This window comes from Pleurodeles waltl, chromosome 4_1, assembly GCF_031143425.1.
Source record: "Pleurodeles waltl isolate 20211129_DDA chromosome 4_1, aPleWal1.hap1.20221129, whole genome shotgun sequence".
Taxonomy (NCBI): domain Eukaryota; kingdom Metazoa; phylum Chordata; class Amphibia; order Caudata; family Salamandridae; genus Pleurodeles; species Pleurodeles waltl.
Window position 1 is genome coordinate 809,799,724 of NC_090442.1, and position 14,410 is coordinate 809,814,133.

General features: G+C 43.4%; 1 protein-coding gene across 1 annotated transcript in view; it reads right to left on the reverse strand.

Annotated features, from left to right (window-relative positions):
- Nucleotides 1-14,410, reverse strand: part of CFAP54 (cilia and flagella associated protein 54) — a 1,075,777-nt gene that overhangs the window by 730,889 nt on the left and 330,478 nt on the right. The gene's annotated exons all lie outside the window — the stretch shown is intronic.

Genomic DNA, 14,410 nt, shown 5'->3' on the forward strand with positions numbered 1-14,410 from the left:
CATATGAACTAGAAACAGCATGACGTAGCTACATTTTAATGAAGTTACAACATAGTGGGACCCCGAGAGATTACACTGAGAAATTAGAAATTACCAGGTGAATCAGTTATAACAGGTTTGATTCACTCAGTGATTCCCCATTATTCCTAGCTTTGAACAGCTGACCACTCCAGTGGAAAACCAGGTCGCAATGTCTCAGCGGACTCCATAATTCCAGGAACCCTGGTAACTGATGTAGCCACATCTATCAAAATGAAGGTAGTTTACCCCTTGACTCCTAGTGCCACAATACTGGTGCACTTGACCATCTCAGGGGAATGTTGAGCTCAATGGCCACTGTTATTCTACGAGTGATGCTTCAGGTCAACTTGGAAATGTCGAGAAGCACTCACGTCCCTCAACTAAGAATAGGCTTCTCAGCAACAGGATTCTGGTACCCAGGGTTTTCTTTGATGTAATGGGATAGAGGACAACCTGCATTGCTCTGGAGGACGTGATCCACTGTTCTATGTCATAATCCCTGTACAATCCTAGTAGTTTTTATGGTCTGCTTTGACAGTGCAGCTCTCAGAAGACAATTATGTGACAACCACCAGGAGAGGGGATTTGGCTCTGCCCACATGTTAGGAACCAAGAGTAAAAGTTTTAATTGGGTAGAAGTTGTGTGCATCCACAAACATTTTTTCCCCTTCATACATCTGTGATCATGTTGTTTATTTATCCAGCTGCCTGAGTGTCAACCTTCAAGGGCACTCACATGCCATTGCAGTGCTAATAAAGTGTCTTAGTTAACTAGTTAATTTATGCTGCTTTTCTGTGGAAACAGCACAGAAGAGAGGAGGCAGCCATTACAGGGATTTTTAGATCTGGCTTGACAGTGTGTTAATAAACCTGACCTATTGGCATTGCCAATGCTTGTTGATGTTTGCCCCAGTGAGTCTGATAATCATTCACGCTCACTGTGGGCTGCAGCTGCTATCCTTAGTCTCTCACGAAAACAAATGACGGGTTCTCAAAAGATACACCAAGACCAAGAAATATGCTGTGTCCCAACATTTGAGCTTTGCTGAGAGTGAGCCCAGCCCGCCATGTATCTCGGACAATAATCCCCTTGAAGATTCTGTTATAGACAAATGCTCAAAATGTCACGTTTTAAGTCCATCTTCAAGCAAAGAACTTTCATGGTCACTGTTCCTATTTGTGGTTGCCTCAGCTCTGTATTTAATTGCCCTTTGCTACTTATTGCATTACTGTGCAGACCTATACTTTTAGTTTTCTGTTTTCCACTGTCAGTCCTAAACTGCCTGATTAATCACCACTAATCTATCCCTTCTATGTTCAGTTCAATGCACAGTCTTCATTTGTTTCATGCATGTGTCAATATAAATGGAATTCCACAACAACAACGTTCACATTTTCAATATAACTTAAGCACGTGCACTATTTCTAAAGTTTTATATTTCATAAGAATAATAACGCTTACGTTTTCTGTATAGATTTACGATTTATTCAAGACAGTTTACATTTTGTCTACCAAGTAGAAATGCTGTTACTTTTTTAGATACATTTTTAAAAAAATTAGAAAATACCTGTACCTAAATTAGAGACATTAAAAGAAAATATATTTCATGTACGCGTACATTTAATAAAAGCACATATTAGCGCCTATGTGTCTTTCTTTAATCCTACAGTAGGTGGAGAGCAGTATGGCCTAATAATTATAATTCTGCGTTCCCCTAACTGCTTCTTTCATAGTGATATTACCTTGCAGATTTTATCCAGATAAAACCAAGACATTGTTGATCGCAACACATCTGTTCTGAAAGAACACGGTACAAGTTTTCCACCCTGCTCTTTCCACATTTGCAGTATTCTTCCATTGGAGCCCCACTTGTCTACTCCAAACGTGTGTATTTGCTAGAACCAGATCTGCCTACATATGCCTTTGTTAGGTGAATACAGAAATTCACATAGGCTCCCCTCCAGCTACATAATAATTAACTTTTCAACCATAACATAACCTCTTTCACAGGCTAATCCACCTCATTCTAAACGTTCAAGGTGTAATTGGGCATTCATTTATTACAGAGGGCCTGATTACGATCTTGCGGATGGAATACTTCGTCACAAACGTGACCAATATTCTGTTAGCTGTATTACGATTTCCATAGGATATAATGGAATCGTAATACAGGTAGCGCTTAATATGAGCTGGTGGTTTCCGGTGCGGGGCACCAGCACTTATTTTCCTGCCTTGTGCATTTACTGCGAGCAAAAGACATATATGAAAAAGAATGAGGAAGAGAAAAATTAAAAATGTGCACACAGAAAGCTGCAAGAGTGAGCTGAAGGGGCAGGGAGTGGCTGTAATTGGATTAAAGAGGCCCGAGATGGCATCAGGATTACGCTGCTTGCACACTGAATTGCAGCAGTGTCACAGAGGAGAGCTCTGGGCACCGGCTCGTTTTTATTTACAAACTAAGCACTGAATACAGGGGATGTGATATCTGTCACATTTGTGACAGAGTAGCCCCATCTATCAAGATCGTAATCAGGTCCTTAGTTCCTTAAATTCGTTTTAGATATATTAATATGCAGGGCTTGTCTCTGCTCATTTTGACCTGAAAAAGCCAAACTAAATGCATTGAGCTTCTGCAAAGGCTTTGAATCACCCACACTATATTGATTAAGGGTATCGGTACTGAATATGATAAAGTCAACATTTCACCTGCAGAACATACCTTCTGAAATATCAAGTTGTTTAATGTGAGTGTAGCTTCTCAGTAATGATAACTTGTTATTGAAAGAGTACTACATGCCACACAACCGCCATTTCTAAGTACTTTAAATAGCAGGTGTTTTTAAAACCTAATTTCATGGAATCGATGGCTAGGTTGGCCTTGCCAGGATTCAACTTCAAGTTCTGCTGATCAGCATTTAGGTTAGTGATGACCTTTTAACTCCTTCAGTGATCCTGCTGGTTATGGAACACCATGTCTGTAGCTTTATCACCTGGTAAGAAGGTTGTCCTCAGTAAATTATGCAGTAGCCTCTACGATAATTGTAATTAGGTCTTGTTTTGTTGATTTTGATTGGTATCTGGTCTGCTGCCTTCTGTGTTTCTTTATAGCGCTCCAACTATCTGTAGGTGGGACAACGCGCTCTCCATGATCAGTCATACAGTAGCCCAAACAGAGGGCACCTAAACACGATTGCTGCCCACCCTGCCCACAGAGAAAAATTAATAGAGAGAACATTGCCCACAACAGCGGCATCCATGGTGTAGAAGGCAAAAAACATGGTGAGGCAGGAAACATTTGTAGCTGAAGACACAAACAATACGATATATGAGCACATCTTGTAGTATTGCAACAAATTGCAGTAATCTGTATGCAACCACAGCACATTTTCATCCCTAATGCTTCAAGGCTACTTTTATTCTCAGTATTGTGAAAGTGGTCGTTCTCTGCTTCAAGTTTTGTCAATGATAGCTTCTTAGCTATTTTTCTTTTAGAATCTTCATAATACCTGATATGAAGGTAGTGTTTACTCTGAAGAAGAGATGGTGCTCAAGAATTGAAAGCTTAAAGCTTCAAGGAATGTACTTTATTCTAAGTAGAGTATTGCTTTGTATGCCTGAGATAGATATAGAGAGAGAGATAGAGAAATATGTTCGATGGCATGTGTAGCAGCAGATACACATGCTGTGCATATACTTCTGCCATCTAGTGTTTGGCTCTGAGTGTTACAAGTTGTTTTTCTTCGAAGAAATGTTTTCGAGTCACAGGATTGAGTGACTCCTCCTCTTTGGCTCCATTCCGCATGGGAATCGACTCCATGTTAGATTGATTTATTTCCGCCATCGAGTCTGGACGTGTTCCCTTTCGCTCCGATAGTTCGATTAGGAAAACTTTGAAAACGCTCTATTTTTTTAAGGTATTGTATCAATCACGTTACATCTTCAATCGACACTTCAGTACCGTCGGAACAGACATCTCTACTTGCCCTTCGGGGCGCGTGCGCCCAACTCGGGCCTGGTCGGGCCGAGCGTGTGGAAGCCTCCTGGATCGGACTCCATTCTGATTCTGTCCTCAGTGTCACGTCAAATTTCCTTATACAGACCAACACCTCGTCTGTAATCTTTGCCTTTCCCCAGATCATCGGGAAGAAAATTGCGAGGCCTGCCGATCTTTCAGATCAAAAGACACTTCGGGATAGAAGAGCACGAAGGCTCGAGATGGCATTAAAGAGCCCCGAAAATCTCAATGTCGAGGAGGGAGAGATCATGCAGACCGCAGTCTCTGTTCGAGGATCCGACTCCGACCAGGAATCCGAGGAAGACAGACCAGTCACAGCAGGACAGCACGTGAGCACGCCTGCCCCTGTACCATCTAAACCGAAATTTAAGGCCTTGGGGATGCCACTGCCGGAAGGCCATGGCTCGACCCGAAAGAAGACACCCAGAGACCAAACCCCCGGTTCGGCACTGAAAAAGGCCACTCCACGGCCAAAAGCTCAGTCTCCGACTCAAGCAAACACCGTTCTTCCGAATCGAAATTTCAGAAATCCCTTTCGGAGCCGAGACCATCCACAATGCCCTTTTTTTCGATACCGAAGAAGGCAGCTACGGAGACGAAAAGAGCAGGTTACACCAAAGAGCATGGACTTTCTAAAACACTAAAAAAAAAAGCCATAAAACTTATAAGGGCTCCCCCCAAATACAGCCAATACTGGAAGTAATGGACGAAATACAAGCCAGGATTCATATCCATAAAAAAACTGGCAGAATCTTACCACCTCCTCTAAAACCTAAGAGGAAATTAGCCTTTCAGGAGGAATTGGACACTGCACAGCCTCCAGCTAAAGTGCCAAAGACAAAGGAGAGACCACCAGCTCCTCAGATTTCTCCTCCTCATTCTCCTCCTCACTCTCCACACCTGCATATCTCTCCTCCTACCAGTCCTACACCAATGCAGTCACCATCTCATTCCTTTGATTCGCAACAAGATAATGTAGACCCATGGGATCTTTATGATCCAGATCCCATTCCCGATAACGACCCAGACTACTATCCCTCTAAGCCTTCACCACCTGAGGATAGTACAGGGTACAATCGGGTACTAGCTAGGTCTGCAGCATACCATAGTGTCACCATGCACACTGAACCGTTGGACGATTTTTTTTGTTTAATACACTCACCTCCACGCACACAACATACCAGTCGCTCCCTAAGCTCCCAAGCATGCTAAAACATGCTGATCAAATATTTAGCGAGCCTGTCAAAGTAAGAATAATAACTCCCAGGGTAGAGAAAAAATACAAGCCACCTCCCTCTGATCCTGTGTCTATAACTAAGCAACTCCCTCCAGACTCAGTAGTGGTAAGCGCTGCCAGGAAGAGGGCAAACGCAGTCATTAGGTGATGCACCCCCACCAGACAAACAGAGTAGAAAATTTGATGCTGCAGGGAAGAGGCATCCCAGGCAGCTAACCAGTGGAGAATAGCCAACTCACAGGCGCTGGCTAGATACAACAGGGCCCATTGGGATGAGATGAAAGATATAATTCAGCATCTCCCCAAGGAACACCAAAGGAGGGCACAGCAGATAGTGGAGGAAGGGCAAGCCATCACCAATAACCAAATTAGGTCTGCCCTAGACTCTGGAGACACAGCTGCCAGGAGTGTCAACACTGCGAGCAATCAGGAGGCATGCATGGCTCAGGTCCTCTGGGTTCAAACCCGAAATCCAACAAAAAACAGCTTTTCGGCCCAGAGGTGGACACTGCAATTAAAAAATTGCGTAAGGATTCAGACACCGCAAAAGCAATGGGTGCACTCTACAGCACACAATACAGTGGATCCTTTTGGAAACCCCAGTTTAGAGGTGGATTTAGGGCTCAAACTGCACTGGCATCCACATCGCAGCCAAAACTGGCCTACCAACATCAATACCAATGAGGTGGTTTTAAGAGCACGTATAGAGGCCAGTACCCCAGAGGTAGAGGGAAATATCTGTTCTGCTTTCCTGCTCTTATCTCATGACCAAGCTTACAGAACCTCTCTGGAATGCACTTCTGAGTTTAAAGAAGACATTTATTGTTATTACTTCACCATGAGGTTCCTGAGAGACGGAATTAGTAGGCTGGAAGCACACGTTCACAAGTAGCCGCAGCAATGAAAGCAAAATATATCAAAGTACTTCTCAGTTGCAATGTACACAGCAAATACATATGATTTATATTATAGCATAACTTCAAAGCAAAGCATAAAAGTCATAATTGCATCTCCCTATGGCCTATAGCTCAGCTTCATCTTTCTGGGGTCTGCAAGTTGATGACTCCGGTTCAACTGCGAGAAAGAGATTTTCTACCCAAACGGGAGACAGGCAACTGACGTCTCGTTCCTGTCTGAAGTCAAGATAGTCTCCATCCAACTAACTCTGCCGTTGTCCAGAGCCATTGTTCCAAAAACATACGCCCTCCTCTCAGACTCTGGAAAACTAAGCAAGCCTTTGGAGACTGGACAGATCTCCTAGACCCCTCCTCTTCCCAAGGCTGAGCAGAAAGGAAAACACCAAATGTACTCTCTCTTATCAGCTATAGTCTAGTGTGAAAAACACAGCTTGGTCTATCATGTGGAAAAACACAGCTCATCTGCAATGTCTAACTCCACGTTAAAGCCAATAGGCAGCCAACCTGAATATCAAATGTAATGTCTAATGCCATGTCAAAGCCAATAGGCAGCTAAACTGAATACAACATGTAATGTGCTACTGGTGAACATTGAGCAACTAATATGTGCAATGGTGAAACACAAAGTCATTGGTCAAACACAATTAATAGCATTACAATATCAAACACCTAAACAAGCCTCACAACACAGTAAACAGTGACTTGTTTCATTCCCTTCCACTCCACACCTCCCCTGTGGGAGGGAGACTGCAAACGTTCCACACCAATTGGCAAAACATTACCACAGACAATTGGGTCTTATCAATTATCCACAATGGCTATTGCCTGGAATTGATACAAACTCCACCAAACATTCTACCAAACAAACTATTCACAGAACACATCACTCTATTACAGGAAGAAGTCAAATCTCTATTACTCAAACATGCAATAGAACCCGTGCCACAAAATCAAGTAGGGGTGGGAGTTTACTCACTGTATTTCCTCATTTCCAAAAAGGATGGCACCCTAAGGCCAATATTAGATCTCAGGACCCTCAATCTTTACATCCTGTCTGTAGGAAGTTGGCTCTGTATGTGCTATTTCAAAGTAAGGAATAGCATGCACAGAGTCCAAGGGTTCCCCTTAGAGGTAAGATAGTGGCAAAAAGAGATAATACGAATGCTCTATTTTGTGGTAGTGTGGTCCAGCAGTAGGCTTATCCAAGGAGTAGTGTTAAGCATTTGTTGTACATACACACAGGCAATAAATGAGGAACACACACTCAGAGACAAATCCAGCCAATAGGTTTTGTTATAGAAAAATATATTTTCTTAGTTTATTTTAAGAACCACAGGTTGAAATTCTACATGTAATATCTCATTTGAAAGGTATTGCAGGTAAGTACTTTAGGAACTTTGAATCATTACATTAGCATGTATACTTTTTACATAAAACACAATAAGCTGTTTTAAAAGCGGACACAGTGCAATTTTCACAGTTCCTGGGGGAGGTAAAGTATTGTTAAGTTTCACAGGTAAGTAAGTCACTTACAGGTTTCAGTTCTTGGTCCAAGGTAGCCCACCGTTGGGGGTTCAGAGCAACCCCAAAGTCACCACACCAGCAGCTCAGGGCCGGTCAGGTGCAGAGGTCAAAGAGGTGCCCAAAACACATAGGCTTCAATGGAGAGAAGGGGGTGCCCCGGTTCCAGTCTGCCAGCAGGTAAGTACCCGCGTCTTCGGAGGGCAGACCAGGGGGGTTTTGTAGGGCACCGTGGGGGGACACAAGTCAGCACAAAAAGTACACCCTCAGCAGCGCGGGGGCGGCCAGGTGCAAACACGCGTTGGGTTTTCAATGGTTTCCTATGAGAGACCAAGGGATCTCTTCAGCGTTGCAGGCAGGCAAGGGGGGGGCTCCTCGGGGTAGCCACCACCTGGGCAAGGGAGAGGGCCTCCTGGGGGTCACTCCTGCACAGGAGTTCTGTTCCTTTAGGTGCTGGGGGCTGCGGGTGCAGGGTCTTTTTCCAGCCGTCGGGTAATGGAGTTCAGGCAGTCGCGGTCAGGGGGAGCCTCGGGATTCCCTCTGCAGGCGTCGCTGTGGGGGCTCAGGGGGGACAACTTTGGTTACTCACAGTCTTGGAGTCGCCGGAGGGTCCTCCCTGAGGTGTTGGTTCTCCACCAGTCGAGTCGGGGTCGCCAGGTGCAGTGTTGCAAGTCTCACGCTTCTTGCGGGGAGATGCAGGGGTCTTTAAATCTGCTCCTTGAAACAAAGTTGCAGTTCTTTTGGAGCAGTGCCGCTGTCCTCGGGAGTTTCTTGTCTTTCTTGAAGCAGGGCAGTCCTCAGAGGATTCAGAGGTCGCTGGTCCCTTGGAAAGCGTCGCTGGAGCAGGTTTCTTTGGAAGGCAGGAGACAGGCCGGTAAGTCTGGGGCCAAAGCAGTTGGTGTCTTCTGTTCTTCCTCTGCAGGGGTTTTTCAGCTCAGCAGTCCTCTTCTTCTTGTTATTTGCAGGAATCTAAATTCTTAGGTTCAGGGAAGCCCTTAAATACTAAATTTAAGGGCGTGTTTAGGTCTGGGGGGTTAGTAGCCAATGGCTACTAGCCCTGAGGGTGGGTACACCCTCTTTGTGCCTCCTCCCAAGGGGAGGGGGCCACATTCCTATCCCTATTGGGGGAATCCTCCTTCTACAAGATGGAGGATTTCTAAAAGTCAGAGTCACCTCAGCTCAGGACACCTTAGGGGCTGTCCTGACTGGCCAGTGACTCCTCCTTGTTTTTCTCATTATCTCTCCTGGACTTGCCGCCAAAAGTGGGGGCTGTGTCCAGGGGGCGGGCATCTCCACTAGCTGGAGTGCCCTGGGGCATTGTAACACGAAGCTTGAGCCTTTGAAGCTCACTGCTAGGTGTTACAGTTCCTGCAGGGGGGAGGTGTGAAGCACCTCCACCCAGAGCAGGCTTTGTTTCTGTCCTCAGAGAGCACAAAGGCTCTCACCGCATGAGGTCAGACACTCGTCTCTCAGCAGCAGGCTGGCACAGACCAGTCAGTCCTGCACTGAACAATTGGGTAAAATACAGGGGGTATCTCTACGATGCCCTCTGTGTGCATTTTTTAATAAATCCAACACTGGCATCAGTGTGGGTTTATTATTCTGAGAAGTTTGATACCAAACTTCCCAGTATTCAGTGTAGCCATTATGGAGCTGTGGAGTTCGTTTTTGACAGACTCCCAGACCATATACTCTTATGGCTACCCTGCACTTACAATGTCTAAGGTTTTGCTTAGACACTGTAGGGGCATAGTGCTCATGCACTGGTGCCCTCACCTATGGTATAGTGCACCCTGCCTTAGGGCTGTAAGGCCTACTAGAGGGGTGACTTATCTATACTGCATAGGCAATGTGAGGTTGGCATGGCACCCTGAGGGGAGTGCCATGTCGACTTACTCGTTTTGTTCTCATCAGCACACACAAGCTGGCAAGCAGTGTGTCTGTGCTGAGTGAGGGGTCCCCAGGGTGGCATAAGATATGCTGCAGCCCTTAGAGACCTTCCCTGGCATCAGGGCCCTTGGTACCAGGGGTACCAGTTACAAGGGACTTACCTGGATGCCAGGGTGTGCCAATTGTGGAATCAAAAGTACATTTTAGGTGAAAGAACACTGGTGCTGGGGCCTGGTTAGCAGGGTCCCAGCACACTTCTCAGTCAAGTCAGCATCAGTATCAGGCAAAAAGTGGGGGGTAACTGCAACAGGGAGCCATTTCTTTACACTGTCAGAACACTTTCACATGGTAACTCTCCATGATGTTATCCCACTACTTCAAAAACATGATTTCATGGCAACATTAGACCTCAAGGATGCGTATTTTCATATACTGATCCATCCGGCGCGCAGAAAATATCTCAGGTTTGTCATTCAAGGAAAGCACTATCAGTTCAAAGTGTTACTTACCCTTTGGAATAACAACAGCTCCAAGGGTATTCACAAAGTGCCTAGCGGTAGTCACAGCCTACCTAAGAAGGCAACCATATACATGTCTTTCCATATCCAGACGATTGGCTGATAAAATCAAACAGTCATACGCAGTGTCAAAACCATGTGCATTACGTAATACAAACCCTGCACACGCTAGGGTTATCAATAAATGACCAAAAGTCACAACTACAACCTGTGCAAATACAACAGTATTTAGGGGTAATACTAAATACTCAAAAAGCGCTAGCAAGTCCAAATACGCAGAGAATACGAGCATTCCAAAATATAATTGCACAGATACATACAGGTCAACAGAACACTGTCAGATTAGTCATGAAAATATGAGGAATGATGGCATCATGTATTGCAGTTGTTCAACATGCAAGACTATACATGCGGCCCTTACAACAATGCCTTGCACAACAATGGTCAAAAGCACATGGTCAACTTCAAGATCTAGTGTTGATAGACCTCCAAACATACATGTCCCTTCAGTGGTGGAATTCCATAAATCTAAACAAAGGGCGGCCATTTCAAGACCCTGTGCCTCAGACCATAATTACAACAGATGCATCAATGATTGGCTGGGGAGCTCACCTCAACAATCACAACATCCAAGGACAATGGGATGCCCAACACAAACAGCTACACATAAATCACTTGGAGTTGTTATATGTCTTCCTAGCACTCCAAGCTTTTCAGCCTCTTCTCACTCACAAGAATGTCCTGATCAAAACAGACAACATGACCACCATGGATTACCTAAACAAGCATGGAGGGACACATTCGTCCCAACTCTCCATCCTAGCTCAAAAAAATTTGGAAATGGCCAATACACAACCAAATTCACCTGGTAGCACAATACATTCCGGGGATACACAACCAATTGGCAGATGTTCTCAGCATAAATCATCAACAAACACACGAGTGGGAGATTCACCCTCAAGTAATTCAAAAATACTTTCAATAATGGGGAACACCAAACCTAGATCTGTTAGCCACAAGCGAAAACGCAAAATGCCAAAACTTCTCATCCAGACACCCATATCCCCTATCCTAGGGCAATGCTCTATGGATCAATTGGTCTGGGATATTTGCTTACTCCTTTTCCCCTCTCCCACTCGTTCCATTTCTAGTCAAAAAATTGCATCAAAACACACTCAATATGATACTCCTAGCAACAACGGGGGCACGTCAACCGTGGTACACAACATTGTTAGACCTGTCAGTAGTACTACACTCCAAACTTCCGACCAGACCTGTTGAAACAAAACAAAGAACAGATCAGGCACCCAAATCCCAAAACACTCAATCTGGCGATTTGACTCCTGAGGTCATAGAATTTGGGTATTTACAAAAACTGACAGTCATGACCCTCCCAGACCTACGTTAGACAGCCTTGCCAGATTCCCTAGACAATTCATCTTCATCCTTTAAAATACATCCAGAGGTTGAAATTACTTGGAAACAATCTCATACTTTTCACAAACAAATTGGCAACTCACTACACAACCAAGGCAGACACATTGGACTCCTATTTAAAACAGAAGAAAACCATCAGCACCAACCCCTTTACTAAAATACCCTTTAAGAATAAACCATCTCAACCTCTACAGTCCTTCAAACAAGTACCCCAGGATGAATTTATGGATTTGGTCAAAGCAAGCAGACCTTCTGGTTGCCCTTCTGACCCTTGCCCACCACAAATCTTCAAGAACATCCTGCTATCTACTTCTGCTGCCACACCTGTAAGAAGAATCATCAACAACTCTTCAACTTCAGGAACGTTTCCTGCAGACCTGAAAAAGGCATACATACGACCATTATTAAAGAAAACAAACCTAGACCCGTAAGACCCCAACAACTACAGACCTATCACAAATGGACCTTTCCTGGGCAAATTGATAGAAAGAGCAGCATTCGCCCAGATGTCACAATTCATTGAAGACAATTCTATACTTTCAGACTTCCAAACTGGATTCCGCCCAGGAAGAAGCACTGAATCAGCACTCATGGCAATCTGGGACGATCTTAAAAACACAGTCGACCGAAATGGAGTTGCTACACTACTTCTCTTGGACCTCTCAGCTGCCTTTGATACGGTTGACCATGACACCCTAACTCAAAGACTCCACGAAGCCGGCATACAAGGGATTGCTCTCGACTGGATTACTTCCTATCTCCAAAAATGAGCTAATATCATCCACTCGCCCCCCTTCTCGTCCGAACCCTACCTCACAAAAACAGGGGTCCCCCAAGGGTCAATCATATCACCTTTGCTTTTCAACATCTACATGATATCTTTACCAGAACTGATCAATGATTTCCATCTCACATGCTACAACTATGCAGATGACACACAAATACTACTTAAATTAGAAGACCCCAAAAACATTGAAAACTCACAAATCTTCAGTTACCTCAAAGCTGTTGATCAGTGGATGACCTGGAGCCATCTCAAACTAAATACCTCCAAAACAGAAATACTCATATGTGGTGACTGGAAAAATTATGACCCTCTGTGCGTCTGGCCTGACGATCTCGGACCACCTCCTCAATTATCCAAGGAAGTGAAAAACGTAGGAATCACCATGGATTCCAAGCTAACTATGAATGCTGAAGTAGACAAATTAGCACGCACAAGCTTCATCACCTTAAAGACTTTACGACGCATCTTCCCCCACCTCGGATTTCCACACAAGGTGCAAGCTACTATCTCACTTGTACTATCCAAACTGGATTATGCCAATAGCCTCTACCATGGATCATCTCTATCTGTTATGAAAAAACTACAACGTATCCAGAATTCCGCATCCAGGCTACTACTACATATAAAGCCGCAAGCCCACATTTCCCCTGCCTTTAGAGCACTACACTGGTTACCCGTTGCCAGAAGATGCACTTTCAAGCTGCTTTGTATCACCCACAAAGCTATACATGGAACAGGACCGCTTTTTATCAGAAAGAAAATTACCAAATACATCCAACAAAGAACCCTCCGCTCAAGACTGGCACCCCGCCTTAGAACACCACCATACAAGAAAAAGACTGTAGGTGGTACATTCTTCTCAGTCCAAGCAGCCAAACTATGGAATTCATTACCCCCAACTATAAGAGCCACAGATAACTTTCTTGTCTTCAGAAAACTACTCAAGAGTTGGCTCTTTCCTTCATAACCACCTTTTTCAAACACCTATGAACTGCATATGCCTATGTGGATATTTTTTTTTTCAGATTATATGTATATTTCTATTTATTTATAGTTTCTTTGGAAAATATGTTTTGCTACTGTCATAACAATAAAATACACACACACTCTTTAAACCTGTCTAAGTATTTTTTTACCCATGATTCTAATTATGTATTGTATGTGCATATGTGTGTGTGTGTGTGTATATGTATGTATATATATATATATATATATATATATATATATATATATATATATATATATATATATATATATATATATGTGTTTATATATGTGTGCACATATATATATATATATGAAAGAAAAGATGTCCTGATCTGCGTGTTACGGCGCACTTAATTCTCCAGTGGTGCTGGTTTGAGGCAGGACAACCATATTTTCAAAAAACAAGATTCTCTTTCTGTTTTAGCAAGAGAAAACCGCACTCTGTCGTTGTGCCAAAAATACCTTAACTTTTAATACATTAGTGAGATCATAAACAAACAAACGGGAATCCCCTGACGCGTTTCGGTCTCACCAGACCTTGTTCACAGGTGTTTCCTGTGTGCTAATTTCGGCGCTTAAAATAAAGTACTCCAAAGTAACAGAAAAAATACTCAAGTTACACCACTTATCAAGAGTTACTCCATAACATCTCTAAATATATATACTTTAACAAAGAAAAATTAAACGTTTTTCTATATACATATTTACCAAATTGTAACAGTGTTTTGACTACAATCCAAGGTGTTTTTCACTGAGTTCCACATTGCATTCTGGTATATGTAGTTTATAGCATTTCATTAAATCAAATTATTTTTAAATATATGTCATAAAATCTTGTTTCAGCGACTAATGGAGACTTCAAAACAATTTCTGAGGTGTGTTAACAAAATATAGGGGCCCTCATTAGTTTTTAATTTATATTCACATTGGATTCATATTCATGTATTGCATGTTACCTACAATAGCACAATCCCCAAAGTTTCTTTTAAACAAGGCCCTCGCTAAATCCTGCACCTCTGATGGAAGAAAATTAATGTTTGGGTATTATTCCTTCAGTCAATTTATATTGATAGCACCAA